Here is a 24548-nt window from a genome sequence, read left to right as displayed (position 1 = left end):
CACTGAAGATCTGCTGAAGTGGAGACTTAAGCAGGCCAAGGAAGTGGGAACCTCAGAGCCTATGAGATTTGCAGCCAGGAAGCCAAAGATTCTAAAAGTAAGTATGTTTTTGCCTTAAGCTATAAGCCGTTTTCTGTTATGCAGATCTGGCAGGGTTAAGATAAAGCTTGAATACTTTCATTCCTCCGTGCCCTCTGAAAATGAAGAAATAATTGGATGGAACTAGATTTGAATCCATTACCCTTAGAAGAGTACAAGGATTTGTGCACGTGTTTGTTTTACAGTTAGTTCATACCACCAGTCAGCTTTCTTCCTGACCATGAATTCTTTCAGAAGAATGTATATTGCAGGATTTATTCTGAGCCTCAAGATGCTGGCTGTGAATAGACCATAACAATTCAGAGCTGGCACTGAGACATGCTGCTTCTACCACTTTCTATTTATAGATCTTCAGATTTTCCATAGCATCAGTGGTAAATATTTCACTGCACAATAGTCCAGTGAAACATCCTCATCACTTCCTCCAAAGGCAGAAGGTATTACTTTTATCTCCGTGAAATCTGTTGCTTTATTTAGGAAAATAGTTATCTATTTCTCAATAGGCTGCATAAGCCACTTTACATTTTTGAGGGTTGAATATGTGGGCCTTTACATTTTGATGGCTTTTCAAATGCTGAGGGGAGAAAAAGTTCAACAAACAGTATTCACTTGCAGATCAGATAGTATTGATGTGCCATAGACACAACCCATTTGAATTTAAGAGTTCAGATGGTCAAAGATATGAATGACATTGTTTTTTTTATTTTTATTTTTTAGTGTGTACTCATGGAAGAGACGCTGTTCAATTCCTAATGCATTGAAGTTTTGATTTTGGTTACAGACACTAAGTACTGCTATGTTATGGCTACTTTCATGCATTCACACCCACTAGAGCCTAACTTTGAAAAATATTCTTACAAGTATCGATTAACTGGCAGGCATAGTCATTTGCAAGACCCCAAACAGGTAGAACAACTGAGAATAAAGTGTAGGATGTAAGGCAGGCAGAACATGAAGGGAAAAAAAAATATATAAATTTTTTACTAAAGTTTTTACTAGCTCTGTCCACCCACTGAGAATAAAATAAAATGGAGGAGGATCTTCACTTCCAAAATGCTTGACGTGAAGTAAATTAAGGCACTGGAAACTGCAAGATGAGCAATTGCGTTATTAATATATAGGCTCAAGAGAAAAGTATATTAAAAACTGAAGGGACAGTTATGATCAGCTACTGTTATACCTTGCAGAGTGCTGGCTGTAATGTTTCACAGGACAGTTTCTGCACTGAGTGAGAACTGATTTCAAAATACATGCAATGTTGGTTTGATAGAGAGGCTCGTAGCAATAGTGACTGTCAGCTACTCTCAGTGATCCCATGGCACTGGTATCCTTCTCTAGTCTAACGCTATATCTACACTCGCCCCTCTAGGTAATACCTAATCTAGAGGTGATCTAGGATTGTGGTTTCCAGAAATGGTCAGTCTACAATACCATGGAGCTTGGTGTGAAATCTCAACACCTTGTCAGGAAGCAGGGTAAAGGCTGCAGGAAAACTTTGCAAGTACTATCAATTGTCACAAGCACCTGGATCTCAGTGACCTGTTAATGTTTGTCACTGACCATAGACCTACTGTTAGTAGACTCAGCAGCTACAGTTTAAAGACATATTAAGGCAAATATTCCATATCACTATTGTAATTAGCTTACCTGCAAAATTGGCTAAGCAAGAGCAGATAACAACAAGGTCATATTTGTGATCAAATTTCTATGCTACCAACCCAAAATGTAAATAAAAATGATTATAAAAAAAAAAAAAAAGGTCCTCTTTGTCAAAGGGTGGCCAAAGATTAGCTTTCCAGCTCACATAATTTGGTCTAAAGTTACAGGCATGGAAATAATAGGCAGCTGGTTTCATTTGGGAGTCACACGATACAGTTTTTCTGCAGCCTTTTCCCTGCCACAAATTCAGGAGAGCTTTGCATGAAACAGAAATAATACTTGCACTGTGCTTTTGAAGAGATTGTGGGCCAAGCCAAGAGAGCTGGAGTGGAGCAGGAGAGCCAAAGGATAGCACAAAGCAATAATGAAAGCAACATGGGATATCATCTGGCCAGAGAAAGATGAGAACGGTGGTGGGATTTAACGGTTCATTTTGAAATACCCCTTGCAAGGAAAGGAATGTGTTCAGGGATTAGGACAGGGTCCTAGGAATTAGGAAAATTGGGTTTTATTTCTGACCTTGTCACATCGTATCTGTGTGATCTTCTCTCTGTGCCTCAGTTTCCCAGACCACATAAGCACTCACTTTGAAGCTGTTCTGTGGCTTCCTCTGTTGAGGCATTAGCCTCTTCTGGGAACACAGCTGAAAAGCTGAATGAAAGGATGTAATTATTTTTAATTGACTGTTAAATGTTTTGAGTTTGAGATTAAAAACTAAAAAGATAAGTAGAGTGAGAGTTCTGAAACAGCCATTGAAGAAATGAGAAGAAACTTCTCTGAATTTCAAATATATTCGTATTTCATTGGGTCCTTTCTGAGCATGTCGAGTTCAAACATCTCTAACAAACACTCTGTAAAGATTGATTTCTGCTAGCAAGCATGCCAGGAATGGATTTTATCAGATCCACTGAACACAGATAATGTGGTGTCTGAAGCGATTGCTGCTGTTACTGCTGTCTTCACCTCAGCACTCTGCCAGTTTTAGGGCCTCTCATGGGACTGAGGCCTGTCCTTTAGGTCTGAAGTGGGGAAGAAGAGGGGAAGAGAAAGAAGAGGGGAAACTATTGAAAGATTTTGTGCAGTGGTATAGCAAAGAGACTCCTGGTTTGGATAACAAAAGTCTCTTTATGAAAGAGATTTCAAAGTAGGTAAGAAAGAAATGAATGGCACCTGGCGAAGATGCCATTAAGGCCTGACAGTCTATGCAAAGGTGTTCCCTAGAGGAAAATGTGTGTACTTCCAGCAACAGAGGATAGTGTCATGCTTTTGAAATGAACCTGAGAGATATTTAGGAGACAGGGTAAAGAATGAAGTTCAAAATAATTTATTCTATGAAGAGAATCCGATTCTAAAAACATGTTTGTGGCTGCTCTGTGTGGTGGCATGCTCAGACTGTGTTCCACTACTGAAGGCCATCCTTGGATTTGTTTTTCAGAGTGAATTTCACCTTAAAAGCCCTACACCCTGAAGACGTTAAGGAAAGCTGATGGAAAGAAGGCCTATTTTTGGTTACTGAGATGAAATGTTAAGAAATATTAGGAAAGAGATTAGATTGTTTGCAAAGAACTGAAGAACAAATGAAGCGGTTTCGTAGAATCATAGAGTGGTTTGGGTTGGAAAGGACCTTAAAGATCATCTAGCCCAACCCCCTGCCTTGGGCAGGGACACCTCCCACTGGACTAGGTTGCCTGAAGGCCGTGGCCCTGAACACCTCCAGGGCATCCACATCTTCTATGGGCAACCTGCTCCTGTGCCTCACCACCTTCATAAAGAATTTCTTCCTAATATCTAATTTAAATCCTCCCTCTTTTAAATTAAAACTATCACTACAGGGAGCCACAACTTGCAACACATTTTTTTTTTTGTTGTTTGGTTGTTGTGTTTTGTTTTGTTCATAGCCATATTTCAGCTTGTGAACAGCTGGGTGAGGGATATGTCCCATTCACACAACCACCACTAGAGGCCACCACAAACCTCGATAAAGAACTGAAAGGCCTCTAATTTATAGCAGAGTGCAAATTTACAAAAAGAAACCAGAGGTAATGCCATAACCTGTGTCCCACATGAGCATATGTTTTATGTCTTCCATAATGAAAGAAAATGTTGCTGAGCCTATATCAAGCTTGTGTATCCATTAGGTTTTTAATCTTTTTCTAAAGGAAAATATTCACTGGGAAGATGGATTAAGTATGAGAAATATTTTTTCATCACCATAGTGATCTTTACAAGAGTAACACACACAATCTCTGCTTTATGGAAGGGAAATATTGGGTCCAGAACAGTTAAGAGAGCTGCACAGAATATTAGTTATTAATTATTTCTGTAAAAGAATAACCTGCTCTGGACCATAGATTCTTTATAGCATTTTTGTTCACTACGCTCAGATATCAGATGTTATAATGAAGAAAACGGACCACACTCTTAAAATTCAGTATTTACTTAATACAGTAATATTTAATACAGCCTTGCACTGAAGCATTGTCTCTTCTAGACCTGACTGCTGACACCACTGTAAATAAACCATGTTTACTTCATTTCCCAATATTCCATGCACTTGCAAACCACAGAACCCTGTAACACTGCAACTGTATGATCAAAAAGGCTTCTATAGCATCTTCCATGGATGAGTGCGGGAATTTGACTCAGGCATAATAATAAGCATAATTAATCAAAATCTAACCCGGAAATGTAACTTAAGGAGATGCCCATTTCATCTTTTCCCCTCATTTAGGAACGTGTCCAATGTAACATATTTTGCTGTGTCTTGGTTAACAGGAAATGGAATATTTTCAAATTAGTGATAAATTATTTCATATAAAGTTGGCTTTTCTCCTTAGAAAGCCTTCTGTCTACCACTTTTACCAACAAATATTGGCAGTAGCTACCTGAAGTTGTCAAGTCAGCCTTCCGCTTTGCCTTGCAATGTGTCCTAGGACACGTTACCCATTAGAGCACCAGACTTGTACCACATACAGAAGATGTGTCCACCTAAGATGTGAGATCAGCAGCTTGTTAGATGGGCACAGTGTTTTACTTAAATGTTAGTAACAATGGTGATCTGATTAGGCGATGCATGTTTCTGATGTTAGTAATCATAATTTCTTTTTTCCTCTCATTGTCCATGATATTTGGTATTTCTGATGGGATATTTTGAATGTACATGTCCTTGGCCTGCAATTAAGATGAAAAAGTCATGTAGAAGATATCATTTGGAAGGTACTTGTATAATCGCAAAGGATGTGATGGGGTAGGAAATACCAAAAGGAGGCAATGACAGGTGTACCAATGGTAAAAGAATAGTACCTGACAGCAAAATGGTTAGCTAGCAGAGAAGAAAATTGTTGACTTCAGCATATTTGCACTATGTTGTCCACCCTTATCTTTGCTATTGTTATTGAATCTTTCACCTACTCCATCAAGGTGGAAAGACTGTTCTCTAAGCAGAACAATGTCTTCTTGCTATTGGGAAGAGGAGCTGCTGCAACTTGGCTATGCCACTAGTTGAATAAAAATCTACCAAGTAGATGGCATGGCATGGGGAAGGACTGTGGTTTGCATCAGGTAGTATTGTATGCAAAGAGGATTGTACTGATGAAAAACTTCACTTCTGTCAGACTTATCTGAAGTGAAAATCTGGCATTTGACAACTGGGTATTTTAAAGCTAAGGGTAAGATTAGGTGGAGATGTATCAAAAGTTCATACAATACCTCTTTGAAAGTTAATGAGGAGGGGACCACTATCAGCAATACAGATGTTTTCCTCTTTTCTTGGTGAAAGCAATAGGAAGTTTGGAGGTGGATGTTCCTTACTAATTTTGTCTGCCTAAATTTCTCACATTTTTCTTTTATACCTCATTATTGTAAAAAATCATATATGAAAAAACAACTGACATATTTTAGGTCTAAGCTTTCCATCTTTGGAGAGAGAGAAGAATTGTACCTCTTCCCATAGCATATAGCAATGGAGTTCTCTTAGGTTCATTATGATGTGTGTGTGTTTTTTTGTTTTGTTTTGGTGTTGGTAGTTTTTTTAAAATTATTTATTATTACTACATATGGGACATTATCAGGTCCTCTGGACTCATATGGTAAATCCTCAACTCTGTCTTGATTTTTGTGTGCTAAATAATAACCAACTTTGTCTGTGCTTCTAGCTTTCTCCTTTGAGCCTTTATTTATTTTTTAGAAAGGTTTTTCTGGGACTGTAGCAGATTCTTTTTGTCAAAATAAGGATATATTTGCCTTGCAAATAAATACTCAAATCCTTATCAAATATGGTTTTAGAAAGTGCTCAAGTGTTACATATCATGGAGATACACTTTGCATATTGTAACTGGCTTGTGCCCCTCTGCATTCCCACTGAAGAGGAACGCTGTCAGCTGTAGCATCTACCTAGGGCTGCTGCTCACAGCTCCTTGACCTTCATAAATCATGTCAATCACATAAAGCCAGCAGGATTCTTCTGAGCCCTCAGAAGGGCTGTAAAATCTGACACAGTAATGCAGCTTTTTTTCTTCTGCTGCTACATCTCCCTCTGTAACTTGTTAGCTGCTCTCCTTAGATATTCAGTTGCTCTGTTGCTGTGTGCAGCCACTCAAAACAGGTCAAAAACAGAGGTGCTGTTTTCAAATGTGCTTTGGGGAAAGGCCTTTTAAAGGTAGTTATTCACCAGCTACTGGTGAATTTTGTGGGAATTAGGTACCTAAAGACCCAACATGGGGCATAAAAGCCTTTTTCAAGAATGACCTGTCCACATAAGCACCTTAGGTGCACTGATTCTCTGTAAATGTTAAGCTCTGTAGGCCTGTATTCATCTTGCCTATCTTTAGGTACGTAATTGATGCACTTCAGTTAGGAACATAATTGTCCTAAGTCTCCCCTGTAGTTGGTAGAGAGAAAAAAAGTTGTTCATACCAGTAAGATCTCAATTGCTGTCAGCAGGTGCCTCATTATCTCCTAGGATACTCAGGGTAACTCTAGTTAAGTGCCTAAAATTAGTTAATAAGGAGCTGGGACTACCTGTCTGTAAATCATTTTTAAGATTGCAACAGAGAAGTTTTTGAAAGGTAACTTGTTAACTTAAAAAATGCTTCTTTACAATAGTGGTTAGAATGATTTTAAACCAATGATGAGGCAGATGATACTCTGCTTGCAGCAGATACGCAGCCTTTCAGTACAAAACTAAAACAATATGAAGGCTGGTTTTCATTGTAGGTGTTCACTGATGTTAAATTTTGACCATGGTACTTCAAGAAGGATGGGCTCCACACCATGGAGCTGTAGTGCTGTAAGGTGTTCTTTACACCATTGTTCATGTTGCCATTCTTTGCTTCCCTGTTGGATGTTACATCCCTGTGAAAAGAATACTGCTGTCTATTTATTTTTAACCATTTATTTCTGGCAAAGCCTTCCAAGATGTTGCAGAATTTGTGCTGGAAAAGATGAGATTTCTGAACAGTCGGTGAAACATCAGGACATATCACAGTGTTCCAGGTGGATTATTTATATATCATTTGGAAAAATATTAGTTGGAATCTTCCATGAACTGTGCAAAATACTTTCCTGTGGAATCCAAAGGGTATAAAGTAAGATGCTCTCTTGGGTTAGAAGTTCTTTTATTTCTCTTTCTGGTTTTCAGTGTGCACTAAAATGTCTTTACTGTTATTAGACCCTTTTGCAGACACAAATACAGGACCTCATTGGCAGTGACTCCTAGATTAAAAGGTTTATCTCACACAACAGTCTGGCTGGTGCTAAAGAACGGATGGTAGATGGCAGAAATAAAAACAGTCAGATATGAACAATGTGGTTTCTTTCTTGATTTTTCTTTCTGCATATGATCTGCTTTCACACAGTCATTACTATTGGAGACTCAATAAATGGCTGTACAATAATTTTCTTAATAAATCCTGGCACTTAGTCTGCGTTACTGACAAACATATGTTCTAGTGGGCTGAGGCTCATTAGACGTAGCTCTTTCTCACCCACTGCTGTTACAGATTTTAAACACTGCTCTTAGATACATTGGAACTATTCTTGCTCTGAGTTACTGGTATGGGAATGTAAAGACATTTGAAACAGTCCCTCACAGGCTTGTTTGCAGTTCTAAGAACAGTGTGAACAAATTAGTGGCAAGATCATGAGGAACCATAAACCTAAAGGGCAAAGTGGCTTAAATTAACAGGGGCATCATATTGCCCCAAAGTGAGGAGAAGAACATGAGCCTCTGAACTGCTTCCTAGTAGAGCTTTTGCATAATCACAGATCAGAGCTCTGGAACATTTGTTTTACCAGTGGTATTTTAAGCCAAGTTAAAGCCACACTCTTATTCCTACTCTTTAAGTAAGGCAAGGTGGATTTAGTGCAGTAGCAGCAGATTCATCCCTGGGATGATCTCTGTGCAATCTGCAGTTACAGTGGGGGCAAGGTCTCTTCTGGAGAGCAAGTAGAAAAGAGGCAAATAAAGCTTTCTACCTCTAGGCCACAGACCTTGCGGACCATTAAAATTATTTCTGAAGTTAAAATGTGGCTCCAGGCTCCAAGAGATTGCATTATATAGGACCCAGTTGTGTGGTAAGATCAGTCGTGCTCGATGAGATTCTGTTATGTTACGTGGAGCAGTGCATGGGTGCAAGACTTTGCAGGTAAAAATGTCCTGCAGCACTGTGCACCTGGGCTTTTAATAAAGGACTTTTTATGTATGTGCAGTGGTATTCGGTTCCTTATGTTAAAAACCAAAACAAAACACAACCAGCCAAACAAACAGAAAACCTATTATGAGACAGGGTAGGCTGAATTTCTCATCTCTATAACATTTCTAGAAGCCACAAGAGTTATTCCAGCATAACCCTGCAGAAGAAAAAAAGCCAGCTCTCCCACATAGTTCTGAAACTTACTAGTTTTGAAAACAACCTGCACTTACAAATACTGATGCACAAAATACTGTGCAGAACAGTTTTGTGCAGAGCAGAGTTAGAATTGTGAATGCTGCACATTACTGATTGAGAGACAGTGATGAGCTAATTAAAGGTTAAGTAGTGGGGCACTTAATCAGTGCATTAAAACATGTAGGACTGTTGCCTGACAACAGCAGGAAATCTAAAGGAAGTATTCTTCCCCTTCCTGTCAGTGGGCTTCAGAGCTGTGAGTAAGGAGAAAGGCAGGGGGCCTTGGTCTTCTCAGCACAGGTCCTCATTCAACATTCTTGTTCTGAACTTATGATTTTCTTCATACTGATAACTCAAGATTTGTATTCTTCTCTTCTCTTCTCTTCTCTTCTCTTCTCTTCTCTTCTCTTCTCTTCTCTTCTCTTCTCTTCTCTTCTCTTCTCTTCTCTTCTCTTCTCTTCTTTTTTATTTTAAATATTTTTATTTTATTTTATTTTATTTTATTTTATTTTATTTTATTTTATTTTATTTTATTTTATTTTATTTTATTTTATTTTATTTTATTTTAATTGGAAGGAGAAAAACTACATGTAATTTCCCAATTCCAGCATTTATGACCCTTTCTTGGGTGAGAGGAGGGGAGCTTGATTTTCAAATGGGTCTCTGAGGATACAAACAGAACAGTGCTGCTCCTCTTGATTTTGATGACCCTGTGTGATTTCTCTGGCCCTTGTTGCTCAGAGCAGCAGAGTCTTTAGCATCCTGCTTACCTTTAGGCTATGAGGTATCCATTTCCTTGTTTATAGTTTTCTGTATGGTATGGATTTCTGTCTCTTTGGCACCTTGTATTTGAGGGATGAGACTTTGTTTTGGTGGACCCTGTTTGCTCACATGGGGTAAGATTTCTATGTACATGATATTACAGCTTCTCTTAGAATTTTAGAAGTATGAATTGTTTGGGATTGTCTTTTTCTTTTTTTTTTTTTCCTTTCTTTTTTTTTTTTTTTTTTCTTTATATTGCCCGTCTGACCTTTGGCTGCTTTCAGCGCTTGACTCTAATTTTGTCTTATTGGCTAATACTGGGTTGTACTACATTCATTTATATGACCGCAACCGATCCTCTGGTTCTATGCCCAACTTTCACAGGATGTCCCTTTCATTTATAATGTTGATTTCCTCAAAACTTTTAGAGCAGCTGAATGCTAAAAATAAATAAATAAAATAAATTGTTCTCCTACGTAAAGCGAACGTGAGGCTAACTAAACTAAAATTAACATTTTTCTGAATCACGATGATCTGTTTTGGGCCTTTAGTCCTTTAAACTTTTGTTGGTGGTTTGTCCTTGTACGTCCCTGTCAAAAAGAGATAGGCCAAAGTTTCTTTAAAAATTGTGAAGGTTGCCAGCATGTTCAGACACTCAAAACTTTTATCAGCCAAGTTAATGGAAATATTACAGTGTCATGCAAATGTGAATCAGTTGGCAGAACATCTTGTTGCAGACAGGGAAAAAAAAAAACTTGCATACTGAGTGGCATATTTATACTTTTCCAGGGCCTACTTGGTTAAAATGGAACACATGCAGCAGTACTTTGTAAAATAATGAAGTCAAGGATATGAAATAACTAGGCTTCTCTGATTTTCAAACACTCTTTCAGATCAACAAGTTGAAAAGGTTTTCCAGGATTCTCTTGTGGCTTTGTGCATGAAAGATGAAGTCATTCAAAGAACAGGGCATAAAGATACCACCTGATATGTGAATCACTATAATGCGCTCTATGCTAAGACCAGTACAGAAACAGTCTTGAATGAGGTTTAGCATTCATTGTTCCCTATAAAATTGATTGACAATTCTTTTCCAACTGTGTAATTTTTAAAAGAAATACAGGAATTGTTCAGTCCAACCTCATTTATATTTTGAAATAAAGCTTTGTGTGCTTTTATTCATCATGGCAAGCATAGAAAAAATACCAGCACTTATCTGATCCTGGCTTTACATAATGCAGCATCAGTCAACAAAGTTTTACCTGCATTCCTCCTGTAGGTTACTGGGTCACATACTGAAAGTCGTTACCATTTCATGGCTGTTTGGCATCTTGTTTTAAAAGAAGTTGGAGAACTGAGCTTAGCTTCTGACAGGCCAGCAGAGCTGTACCAGAGATGTGTAGGCTGTTTGGGACAAAATAGGAACAAATTCAAAAAAAACTGAGCTAAACCCCAGCTTTAGGCTGCAGTCCAGCAATGAGTTCCATTTATGTTTCCATGGAGCTCTTTGCAGGATAAGCCACAGTTGTTTTTTAAAAAATATTCTCATGGGGCCACAGTGTTTCCTGTCTTGCTGAGAGCATGGGAGGAAGAACAGTCATTTTGTGTTATCTTGACACATATTCTACACATTTCAGTGGAGCACAGAATAGATGCAAGAGCAAAAGGCTGATATATTGAAATATATTGATTCTTTCTCTTATTTGTTTTAAACCCAAATGAAGTTTGGACTTGAAGTAAGATTTGAATAAAGGATTGAAGCAAGGAGTTGAGAGATTTCTATTGGGGGAAGATTGCCTTGTCTCTATTTGTATAATTTTTTTCCCCAAGAATTATAGATGAAAGCTATCCCCAGATAGAAGTGTCTGGATCGGCATAACCCTAGGTGATGGATCCTGCTGCACAATCCTAGTTCTTGATTTTTCATGTTTGCTTTAGCTCTATGACTCTCAATCAGAATCTCAGATCTGAACATCCCCAGCTGTGGGAGCTCCATCATACATTCCTAATCTGCTTTTTCAGCTGATATGGCTATCATGACAAAAAGGAGGGAAGAGACATCTTGAAAATTGAGTTTTTCCTTATGCTAACTCAACCTGAAACATATAGCAGAACACTTCCAGAACTCTGCTGCCCTTCCTCTCAGGAAGGCTGGCAAAGCATTAAATAAATTTGGAAGGTTCATACAAATAGTCTTCGCTCTTTTCATGAAGCTCATGAACAGCTTTTGAGTGGGGAATGATGCTGCACCAGATCTTGAGAGGAGGGGTGTTATTTTAAGACAGTTATAGCTCAGTTTCTGCAGTTGACAGCTACGCTTACTGGCTGGGGTGGGAGCTGGCTCCTGGCCCTTAAAAGGAAAACAAAGGTCCTACATACACTGACTTTTTATGCTAATGATGCCACTCAATTACCGCACAGGTTAGCAGGACACAATGGTGCAGCTCTTCCTCCTTGCTTTCAGACATCCTCACCATGCATCTTGCCTGCTCATACAGAATCTTCCTGCAGGTAAAGGAGCCTGAGTACACCTGTCCCCAACACCATCCCACAGTGACTCATGCAACCTAATTATAGAGGACTGGACCCTGCCCTGCAGATAAGGCCCTGTGCAAGTTTGTCCCTTAATGATCTTTTCCTTCCTGGTCTTTGCATGGGCTTGAAGCAACTAAGATGTATGTGGCTGTAGTCTCGTGAAATGAATTCTCTTCATTTATGTGCATCTCACTTAGCAAAGAGATAAATCATACAAGAAGTGTGATGGAATGCTGGAATATTGCCTTTTATCAGAAACGTATCTGCAGGAACTAGTTTGCAATATTGTTGTTTGGTTCAAAATGATGTCTCAACTTTCAAGGATTTTTATTTTTTTGTTAAATTCTTCTGTGCTCTGATTTTCTGACTGCATCATGGGTTGTCCAGTTGTTCATGAAGATTCTTTCCTCACATCCCTCACATTGTTCATAATTTCAGGTACTCCTTAGACATTCATAATTCAGATTAGCACTCAGTCATGATATTAATGTTTAAGAGTGCTTTCTTGCTCCCCCCAACTAGAACCTTTAATTCAGCATTTGATTTACTCTGATTTCCTCTCTTCCAAGAAACTCTGTTTCCCATCTTACTTTCTCTGCAAAAGGTTTAAACTTAATCCACAGTCTGAACATCCTTGAATGCCTGCCTATAACTCAAAATCTGAATCTAGAGCTGCTTTTTATTTCAAAGGCACTGAGCAGACCAAATGAGCTACTTATGACTTGCATTTGTTTAGTGCCATGTACACACACAGAAGCATCTGCATCTGTGCCTTTCTGTGTTTTGGTCTGCACCGTGTGTCCTCTTTTGCAGAGTTACAGGTGTTACTAGATTCTTCTTTGGAGTCTGCAGAAATATGTGCCAATGAAACAGTGCCCAGCTGTGGAAAGTTAAAATGCAGATCTCATCTGAAGCACGAAGGTTTGTGTGCTTTAGCTTTTACCAAACAGCCAAAAACATAACAAGGGATACATTAGTGTTGTGTAACTGCCTTGTATAAACAACAGTTTTTCTCAAAGATGGGAAGTTTTAGTACTACACAGAACTGTTTGTATTGGGAATGATAAAATAATAATAATAAAAAAACAAAAAACAAAAAACAAAAAAACACAACAGTTGAAGATGATATTGTATCTGTATATTTTACATTTGATATTTTATGATATATGCAGGTGTCTCTGGAAAATATCTCTGTCTTTATCCCACTTTGTTCACAAATTAAAATAAATTAGAAAATTTAGCTTTCTTCCTTGTCTTTTGTACCATAGTAATTTATTTAAAAACACATGTATATTGTGTCCTTCCTCCCTGCAAAGTGATATAAAAGAAGAGAGATGGTTATCTTTTTCACCCCCAAATTCAAAGGGCATTCAATGTTTGCCTGAAGTTCTATGTTTCGGACAGGGAAAGGTAAAGAGTAGAGAGAAAAGAACTTTTCCTAATAATGGAGGTAGGAGAGATACAGATGTCACAGGATTTGTGATGACGTGGTGAGGTCTGTCTGTTTGTATTTTAATGAAAAGTGCAGTTCTGTGGAAACTTCTCTTGTGCTGGGAATTTTGAGAAGCAGCCTGTTAGATACATTATGGGTGGCTGAAGAGCAGGTGTGTGAGATTTTGCAGTTCTAAGGTGGCCAGAGCAGCTCTGGTTTGACTCTGCTCTTATACTATAAATTGAGGGAGAGGAGTCTTCATCTGCAGAAATTCTTAGCCTGTCCCTGTTTACTCAGCTTGTCTGTGGCATTTGGCACTGTAATAAGCACAAGAGCCTGTCTGTCTGTCTTCTGACATATTGTGATGCTAGGAAATAAATCCTGGGTATCGCTGAGCTTCACCTCTATTCATCAGCTCCCCTTGTGTGTGTGGGAGGGTTAGGAGAAGCTATAAGCCTTATAGTACAAGTTATGTTCCTTGTTGTTGGAGGAAGCTCCCTCTGGGTTTCTCTAAGCTGTTTGAAAGAAGCAGAAGGGGCCACTTAGGCTACCATTGCTCTCCTTTTCTTCTACAGCTGAGACGCAGCCACAAGCTCTTCATTTTCATTTTTTTCCACTAGTAAAATATTGTTAATAAAACATTGTCACGGCAGCCAGAGGAGGACAGAATGGAATAGAAAATTGTTGTCATTTTCTTTCAGTCTTTTGACATCTGATGGTTTTCTTCAGTTTGCAGTAGTTGCAAGTAATTAAATGAAAGAAAGCCAGATCCACATAGCAACAGAGACTGAAAAAATGAACAAAGTTAATGTTAAGGCTGGATATCTGCACAGTAAACTAAAGGTTCCAGGATATACTACTTGTCTTTCTTCTGTTCATCTATGATTTCTGGTTTGTCTGCCTTATTTTTTGACCATCACTTAAGACATTTTGTGGTTGTTATCAGCCATGTTGATAAGTTGAGTTACCTGGAGATTTCTTTCATCTCCTTGCCTCATGATTCAAGTCTCCCTACGCTATTTTTGGAAGATGTTCTGAGTTTCAAAATGCCCAAGAGATCATGCCTGTTTTGGGGCTGGCAAGAGATGGTGTTCATTTTGTTATTTTTGATAAAGTGGGGAGGAAAGAGTGGAAAAAGGAAATGTGTAATATTGGTCCATGTATTGCCATGCTGCATGCTGTGCATTAAGAAAGGAAATAATCGAGCCTTAGAATAGGGGTTTCACATGGTTGAAAGTATGGAAGAGCATCTTGCAAGATTTCAAGCTTTCTCCATCATTAACAATTATAGTTGTTGTCATATTTACAGCCAGGATTGTCACGTTAAGGGGTGTAGCTGATTAACCGTTACGGGCCCAGTCGGATTCCGGGTACTGAACCAGTCGGACATTCACCAACAACACGTTAACCGTCTGGGGGTCCAGTCAGACATTCACCAACAACGCATTAACGGTCTGGGGGTCTGCTTGGATTCAGAACACTGAACTATCACGGATAAACACCTTTACCCTAGTTGCACTTAATGAGAGCTATCACAATGCAATCAAGTATGGTTTATTACAGCAACAGATAATCACGTTCTTTTGGATTGCCGGCGATAGTGACTGTCTGCAAAAGCAAGCTAGCATGCATGAAATATTCAGGTGTTACAGGTGTTATAGGTGTTATAGGTGTTATGGGTGTTACAGGTGTTACAGATGTTACAGGTGTTACAGGTGTTACAGGTGCGCAGCCTAGAAATAAACACGTTAAAAGGATCAAAGACTCTATAGAGATTTATAAGCAAGTATTCAGATCTCACCCAAAGGTGTCCCAATGGGGGGGGGGAAGAGAGGCTCAGCCCGTTGACTGATCCCAGGAGTCAGGAGGTCCTAAGAATGTTGTATTTCCTTGGGATGGTATCTCCTCTGACAGTGGTATCTTCCCTGACATCCCCTCTCTCTTGGGCCAATTTATATTATTTTCTATCTTTTAGGTGGAGCTTGAGTGACTCAAGCATATCTTAGTTATGATTGGTGAAAAGTTCTCCCGTCTCTGTTTAAAGTAATAGGCTCTGAGAAATTCAGAGCGCATGCTCAGTGAGGGGTGGTCGCACCTTGGAGGCGGGTAGCTTTTGGGATGGAGGTGTGTTTTGGTATTATAATGATATTATAATGAGCAAAAAGTACACTAGGGTACAGCATTTGTCAAAACATGACAGGTCTTTGGCTCAGGGTGGCAAAAAGTGCAGCTTTGTGCACAAGAACAATCGAGTCCCCACCTGGTTACAGAGCCTAGCTGTGGTGTCTCCACTCCACTCCACGCTCCGTGGTGTTCCTTAGAGCTAGCACACCAAGTTTCCCCAGCGCGATAGCGTCTAAGGTTGGGAGCCTAGGGAATGCTCAGGTAATGCAGTTATGCCCTACCCTGAAAGCCTCTTCAATGCTGTACCTTTTCCTTAAAAATGTGAATGTTAGTTTTATTTTCCTAGTTACTTCAGGCAATTACACCACAAGGATACAAAGCCAAAAGTTCTTTAACTATTAGGAAAACTTCCTCTTTCTCTAAAGTATTTGTTCTTCCACCAATTCCAAATATAATTACTGATATTTTATTATTATTATTATTATTGTATCTTACATTTTTTTTAAAAAAAAAAAAAAGGCCAAAATCATTAGTTTATTAGAAAACTACTGATAATATTCTAAATTCAGATGGTTTGCCTTCTGGTACAAATCCATCTTGTTTCAAACCATATTTAGAAGCTGAAAGAGCAGTTGTCAGGGATCCTCCTATGTCACGCTGCTATGGGACTCTGGAAACAGCTCCATGGTGAGGTGATGTCCTCTTGGAAAACTCTGGTGCACTTGGAACAAGTCCTCGGACTTTAGACCACTTGGCAAGGACACTGTAGTTTCCACCCAAGTAGTGCAGGCTGTAGGAAAAGACAACTTCTGCTTGGCCAGAACAAATCCCTTGTATCCAGAAGGCAGAGGATGAAAAGCAGAAATGGACAGTCACAGACAGGAATAACATCTAAGACTTTGCGTCAGTTGTCTCACCTTGACTTATGTTCTGTAACAAGGCATATTATTCTTGATGGTACTCCAGATCAGTTAAAAGAAAATTTTGCAACAGTTTCAGCTAAACTTAAAACTGGAACACTTTTGCATAGCTAACATAAAAAAAATGCACTGTGTGATTCATATTATTTTTCTTTTGTATTATGTTATTTATGTTGTTCCCACATTTCCTGGTACTTAAAATACTTTGAAATAACTGCCAGCACATAATTACACAGTTCTGTTTGTCGAGAAATGTAGTTCTGAGTTTGGCATTTAGGATTTTGGAAGCTAGGATACTACCAGAGAAAGTTTGGATTGCAAAAATGCTGAATAATAAAAAAAGAATATTTGTCTATAAATAATCTTAGTAGACTTAGAATTCCTCAGCACTGAGGTAAATTAGGCAAGAGACTTCTCTGGTTTGCATATGCTTCATTTTTATTCTGGTAACTATAAATACTAGAAACCTAACTTCTCAATGAAATCTTAGGACCTGAAGCCACTTTGACCAGGGGTAGAGACCAGTGCAGTGCAGTTCTGGTGGCAGGGGCTGGTGGTTGAAAGAAAGGTGAGCAGAGATCAAGTGTTGCCATTTGGTAATGCTGTGAGCTGCACATACCTGTGTCAGTAGCTCTGGCTCTGTGGCTGACCCTGGCTACAGATGGTCACCTGGATTTACTCAAAAATGTACTTTTCCTCTGAGTTTGCAAAGTGTCCTGCTTGTGTTCAAATATCGGTTTTTGTTTTCACTTTCCCATTGTTTGCACAAGCACCTCGCAAGACCCCAGAATGAGACTAATGGACTGGGAGGTGACAATTTCCTTCATGAAATGTGGTGGGCTTCTGTTTTACAGTGGCTTGGCTTGCCTTCCTGCCCTGTCCAGCATTAGGGAGAAAAGCAGCTGACCTGACATTGCTGGAGTGAAACAATCCTGTTGGCTTTGCTGCTCAGGGTAGCAGAGGCCAGTGCCATAGAAAATGGAAGCCCATGCATGTCTCCTGCTATTCCACATCTCTGGGAACAGCTGTTCATGTGTAGCAGAAACTACAGGATGTGTGCGTGGGGGGTGCATGCTTCTGAAGTACTAGCAATCCCTTGACAATGTTAAAAAAACAACCATTCAGACAGGGCCAGGGTGGAGGAACTGAGGGAATAACAAATGGACTGACAGTGATGGCATCTGGAAACTGCATCAGTGGATGAAAGATGCGCTTACCAGAATTAAAGCAGGAGCCATGGTATGTAGTTTTATGATGCCTACGAGTAGTATAACCTGCTTTTGGCATAAACTCTCTGTAATCACTATTCCAATGCTTTATCTCTCAGCAAGCATTTAGAGTGAAGCAGATGTGAAAATTAGATTTCAGATGCAGTAACCTGGTTTATAAATCTGCCTGGTGTATTGAAGTACGTCTCATGTATTTCTAAGGATTCATACGTAATAATGCGTGTCCTGTGCAAAAGAAAACCAAACAACCTCCTTTCCAACCCCCCTCCACTGCTGTCAGCCCTCCGTATATTTTTCAGTTATGGATTGCTGTTTACCTCTGCTTTTGCTGTGCAATGAAATCAATCCTATGCTTCAGTCTGTCCAAGCTTTTGTTAATTACTTAGTACTACAAATATTTTCATGACAAATTTCAAACATTTCCTCTTAACGAGAATTATCTTGTAAAGGCTGCCTAATGTATGGAAAAATTATATTATACTTTTTATATTTAAAAACTTCTGAAACATCATGATCTGAAAAAATTCATGCAGCTACAATATTAAAAAAAAAATACACTTATGCAGTGTATATATATTGCTTATAGAGTGATATACTGCAATACGGCATACATCATATTACCTGTTAGAAGGTGATTTATATGTGTTGCTATTTTATACATCATACAGCTTATGCTATACTATTGTAATGTATTGTTCTGTGTTAATATTACAAAAATACATCATATCTCATGTGCTTAATCTGATATGAGGAGAGTAAGTGGTGCAGCTTGTCCTGCTGATGGCTGGGCAGGTGTTTTGTAATAGTCCCAGTAGCTGCAGCTGCAGCAGCAGCAGCAACAGCAACGTGTTTCTTTTTACCTTCTGATGAAAGCAAAACTGATGCCTAGCATCCTCAGCATGCTCAGCATGCAACACAAAGTCAGGCTCTGTCTTTGTAGTTGGACTGAACCCTATTACCCTAATCACATCAACTGTGAGGCTAGGATTGTGGTTTCCCATCTTATGGCTGAGAAACATGAAGAAGAAAAATAGCAATGAGATAGCCAGGCTTGCAATGGGTGAACTCTTGAAGCTCCAACCCAGTGTTCAGTATCTTCTCATCTCCAACCCAGTGTTCAGTATCTCCAACCCAGTGTTCAGTATCTTCACACTAGGACATGTCACAGGAAAACATCCTTTGTGCTCTATAATGTTTGAGGAGGTAAAACGGTGGGGGAGGATTCTGGTGGGGACATATTTATAAGTACAAGAAAGGCAGTTGGACTTTTTAACTTAAAAAAAAAAAAAATTGTTAATTTTCTTAGAGCAATGACAAGGCTCCTCTTTTGTCCCAAGCGATGGATATTCTTGATGCCAACAATGTGTCCTTTCCTGATTACAATCTGTATATGTTCAGGATCTTGGCAGGGAGGTTGGTTTGGAGATGAGGGAAAGCATTAGTCTACACCTGCAGTGTGGTACAAAAGAAGACTTTTGTAGATGTTGAGATAGTCTGATTTCTCTGAATGCCCCTCCTAGAAAAGGGGTAAGAACAGATATTTCTGGAAGACTCACAGAAAGTTAGAAGAGATTTTCACTCAATGTCATATATTTTTTGGGGGGGTATGATTATTTCTAATGGATTTTGATGGTTGTCTTATTCCTAAAATATGAACTCCGTAAGTAAATATCACTAACTACAGCCAGATTCATAAAAGTATTTCAGGTGCTTTGGTCAAGCCCCAGAAGAAATACAGGGGAAAAAAGTGCATGTGTGATAATGGAGGATTAAAGGAGAAAAGGTAATACTAGAGCAGTTACAGTTTTATTTATTTATATATTTGTTTGTTTATTTATTTTTCCCATGGAAAAAAATCAGTAGACAAACAAGATGAGATTTTGTTTTGATACTCCCACAAGTATCTTTATCTGGTGTTCTCTGGGGTCTTTATTACTTTCAGTTAATCTGTTCCATACATGTGCCTGTTTATCATGTAAATGTCATTATATTTCCTTTTCACAACACTCTGCATTAGCTTCTGGTCCAACCATCACCTTTAGGCCCAACAACTCTGAAAACCTGAACTTCACATCAGAGAACTTCTCAACTGTAAAGAGTTTCATTGGAATCAACCCGTTCCAGTTTGATGTTTCCCGTAATCCAAACCCTCAGCTGCTTGCGGCTGATTATAGTTTCTTCAAGCTGTTGCAGTTTTCTTCTGTATTTTCCATGTGTGTTAAACTTAAGGTAAAGTACTTACTTAATTGCCTGATGTTTATGTGAGACAGAATAAAGCATAACGATGGGCCAGCACCCATCTGAGGTTGCTTCAGAACTGAGTTCCCTTAAATTCTGGGAAAGCTTGGGCTCAGATGTGTGCTGAGAAGTTTGACATGTCTCAGGATGAATGTTATCACATTGCTCTTCTTTCTAGCCTGGACACTTCTTGAAAAGGCATTGAGGCACAGAAAGACATTTGCAGATGTTTTATTTAATCTTTGCTCATTTTATGATTTGTACTTGGTGTTAGTAGCTCTATAAAAACTTGTTTAAAGAGAATTTAAAGTTATTAGTGCGTTTTTGCAGGAATGACAACACATGGCTCAAAAGTATCGCAGTTTACCACTGTTTTAAATATTTCACCATTGGGACACCAGGGCTGAAGGAGGGGAAATACTGGGTTTTTAGAAGCATAACTCAGTCCTTTTCTAATATGCTCAAGTATGTAAAGCCATTGAACATTTTTTCTTTTTCACAACAAGATTACATCACTTTTATTTTTTGGAATCTACTGATTCTACTTCCTTCTATTTATCCTTACCTCATCTTTATTCATTTTTTCCTCCTTTCACCACTGGCATTAAAGTGATTTTTATTTTTAATCAATTAATAGCTCCTTCCACTCATTAGACAGTGCTGTGTAACAGGTCCTGCTGTCTAGTGACTCTGTCGTTGTCACTATGAGGAAGACCTGTTCTGTGACTTACTCTTTTCATAGCTATCATGGATCAACGTTATTCCCCAACCCCAGAGAGATTCTGAGCAGTTCAGAGAAATTATGAAGAAAATACTTTATTTTTCTTCCAGTCTGTGACACTGTGCATGTGAAATTATTCTTCATCCATTCTAATTTTAAGGAACTAGATTCAACCTTTAGCACCTATTCCTACAGTCACATCATTGTTCATCACATTCTCCCCTCTTTTAACTTTAACCTTCTCTCCCACTTTGGACCTTATTTTATTTTTCAGTTCTTTTTGTACTGACCTTGTGTTTTGCCAGATCTGCTTTGAATTACTTTGGTATTATATCAGGAAAAGTATTTATCTTGAATGAATTCTCTTAGCTCTCTCACCTCTCTGAAGATGTGGCAATGTCCATCTCTGCCAATCTGTTCCTCTGTTCCTAGATTTCATTTTTTTTTTTACTTTATTTTTACCATTACATACCTTGAATATAAATACACAGTTACTGTTATTTTCTCTGAACTCTCTTCATTTAGCTTATTTCTGCTAAACAATAAAACAAAATAAAACAAATGTTTCAAAAAAAAAAATTACAACTAAGTCTATGGAGGCATATCCTTGCATGTGCCTGTAGTCCTGCCCCAAAGAGCAGCCCACTTGGCTGGAGCTTACTGGAAAAAGGGAACCACCATGAAAAATGCCCCATGCCTCCTCACTCTATACCTTATTGCCAAAGCACCAAACACTGAAACTGCATTGACATTTTTGCTGTCTCACTTCGCAAATTCATGGAATGTATAATTTAGCTTCTGTGTTTTGTCATCTTTTTGTATGTTAGGTAAATTTTCTCAGATTGATTGCTATCCTATCTTCTGATGTTCTGTTTCCTCTAGGTTCCTCTTGCGTGCTGGAGATGTCTGAGCTCCATAAGTTCTTGATTCTGGTGGCCCCAGGAAAGTGGCAATCCTTCATTAAGAAAGTAAGATGTAGCATGTGGGTTGAGAAATCCTGGAAGCAGGAACTCTTGGAGGACTGTGCTGCAGGAAGCTTTCCTCTGTGTTTTTTTTTGTTTAATATTCTTCTACATGATGACATTCCATTTGCTTAGGCTTGCTAATTGAGACTTGAAGAAAGTACAAATGGGTGAGTGATAGCCATTCTGTAAAGATGGTTCTTCAGGCCTTTTTTAATAAAGCTGATTTTTTTTTTTTGTACTTGTTTAATGCACGGTTCTGGGGATACAGATACAAACAACATCTGGCCACTGTTGTAATGGATCAAGCCAGAGCTCTGCATGACAGTCACTGAAACAAAGAGGCATGAGAAGTTAACACCAAAGAGATCTTGGTGTTAACATAACATAATCTGTCTTGTCTTATTCTGTAAGTCTAAATACAATGTCCCAAAGAAAATGCAGAGAAGAAAAGTCCAACATCCCTGACACTGGGGACATGCCAAAAAAAAACAACAAAAACAACAACAAAAAACGCATATCTTCTCTTCACCTATCTCACTATTTTGAAAAAGTACTCAAGCATATTCACCTTATTTATATTGCAAAAACTTTATCTTCTGTATTCAGCTTTCCTTTATATCCTGCTTAGAAAAAGTTGTCAGAGAGACTCCAGAGATGGATTCTTTGAGTCATGGGGCTGAAGCTAATGGAAACCTCCCACTCATGTCAACAAATTAGTTCACTTCCCAAGTGAGCAGCCTGAGAGTGTTGCAGATTTACAGTTTCATGCAGTACCTCTCAGTAGAACAAATGCAGCTTTATAGCTGCAGTTGGAACTGGAGGGAAAACTACAAAAGATTAATTTTACCTGTAAGCTTTTATATTATCATTTATTTGAAATTCACCTCTAAAATCTGTAAGCAGTGCTGATAGTTTATTTATTAAGGAATCTGATAGTGTGAATTGTTTAAATGATTTGTGATATATGAAGAAAAGCACGTTAATAATAAGATGTAGAACTCCATATAGGGAATTTTGTACTAAATACCATCAGGAAAAGATGGGATCAGATGAGGAACCAAAAATCAAAATGAGCATCGCTGGGGTTATATAACCCTGGTTTGACCAAGGTCTTTGAGCAGTTGTAAAATTATAGTTGCCTTTGTGTCCATAGGTACCAGACTACCTCTGGATCCTGGACTCCCCACAGTGATACTCGTCTCCACTTCGGAAACCTTATGTTGGGTTCAAGTTCATTGGGAGGTCAAGGGGGGCAATGGATTCTCCTGGAGATGGGCTATGCAGAAATACTGAAGAAGCAGAGACAAGCTGACCCACCTCTTAACAGTGTGTCATAGTTGAAATGTTATTAAAGGAAGTCTTCAAAGAATTAATGTTTATACTTTGCTATATGCAGCTTTCAACTTTTTTTTTTTTTTTTTAAGATAGGAATTATAGTCAAATCTTCATTCTGTTTTCATTAAATTCATTCTTGCCTTGAAATGGGATCAATTTCTGGAAATTAAAATATTTCTGTCTTTTCTATTATTATTATTTATTTATTTAAACATGTAGATTACTATAGCCTGAAATGAAATATCACAATGCTTGAAACTCATAGTTCACCTGGAATGCAGCACTATGCCTTGGTAAAATCAATTTATATAAACTCCTAAAAGTATTGATATCTGAAGCTCTCCAACAGACAGAAAAACACATTTATTTTATTTATTTATTTATTTTTTTAATGTAAACTTAACCAAAACAAAGTTTCTTCAATAACCTCGGGAAAATTAATAACAGTGAGATCTTTCCTTATATCCTTTCAATGTTGTTATGTAAAATAAGTTTATATATATATATATATACACAAAGATATTCCAACTAATAAAACTATAACAATTGTTTAAGAAAATTTCTTAACTGACTCATTTGCTTCCCTTGAAAGATGAGAAAGATGTTGTAAAAAATATTCCTCTCCCCGCCCCTGGGAGAATAATTGTGTGCAAATATATTTTCCCTAGGGAAAATTCTGACCAAAATAATGTTTATTTACAGCTAACATTCTCCCAGAAGAAAAAAACAAAACAGTGTAGGCTTGATGCATTTATTCTCATACTCACTGGGAGGCTTTGCACACAGGATCTTCAAATCTTCATCTACTGGTTAAGCATTATTCAGCCACAGGTAGGTATTACCTGAAATGTAAAAACAGTCTGAGATATGGAGTAGAATGCACAATATCAAAGAAGTGGAGAAAATATGTTCCTCAGCATTTTCTCACGAAGATCTGAGTGTTTTTCATTCTTACCTAATTGTTGACTGCTAGTATTGAATTTCTGGGAGATTCGCTTTTATTTATTTATTTATTTTTAAAACCACTTCCTCAAATTATTTCATTTTCAAAATACATAATAGTTGACTTGCAGAGCCAACTATGCACATTGAACCACAAAACATTATGATGCCTTGAGTGGGTCACACTGATGAGGATGTGGATCCCATTTAATTTTTTAGGGCATATAGAATGTGCCTACTGTGTGGATACTAAAACTAGGAAAGATGACCTTGCTTTGAGACGGTGCTTCCACAGAGTTCTATAATACTTGTTAAAACTGCTTTATAAATAAAACATTAGAGCTTTTGACATTTAAAGGCTTCAAGACATGCCATACGCCTTACTGCAGAGCATTTACGTGAGTCATTTGCTGACCCTGCTGTTTCTTCTTAAGGTATAAACTTTTACAAAAGAAAATAAAAAGAACATGGTAATGAGCAGTAATTAGACCCAGCAATAGGTAGTGAATGCTGTTGTTTCATGCTGCTTCTCAAGCTCATAACAGTATGACTCGTTAGCACAATACCACTTGATTTGTACAAGGAGGTGGAATTCAACCTATTCTATAAATTGAATGAGATTTAAACTGTTGCTTGTCCCAGAAAACATGTATTACTCCTGATCTGCATTCTAAGCCATCTTGCTTTCTGCAGGAGAAAA

General features: G+C 38.3%; 1 long non-coding RNA gene across 1 annotated transcript; it reads left to right on the top strand.

The window, feature by feature from the left end:
- LOC137844069 (uncharacterized) lies at positions 1 to 23637 on the top strand. Its single transcript, XR_011089796.1, has 3 exons — positions 1 to 97; positions 21489 to 21574; positions 22725 to 23637. It is a non-coding gene; the product is annotated as an uncharacterized lncRNA (long non-coding RNA).
- Positions 23638 to 24548: the final 911 nt, after the last annotated feature.

The sequence above is a fragment of the Anas acuta genome, chromosome 1 (assembly GCF_963932015.1).
Source record: "Anas acuta chromosome 1, bAnaAcu1.1, whole genome shotgun sequence".
In the NCBI taxonomy this organism is placed as follows: domain Eukaryota; kingdom Metazoa; phylum Chordata; class Aves; order Anseriformes; family Anatidae; genus Anas; species Anas acuta.
This window is presented reverse-complemented; position numbering and strand designations above follow the sequence as displayed.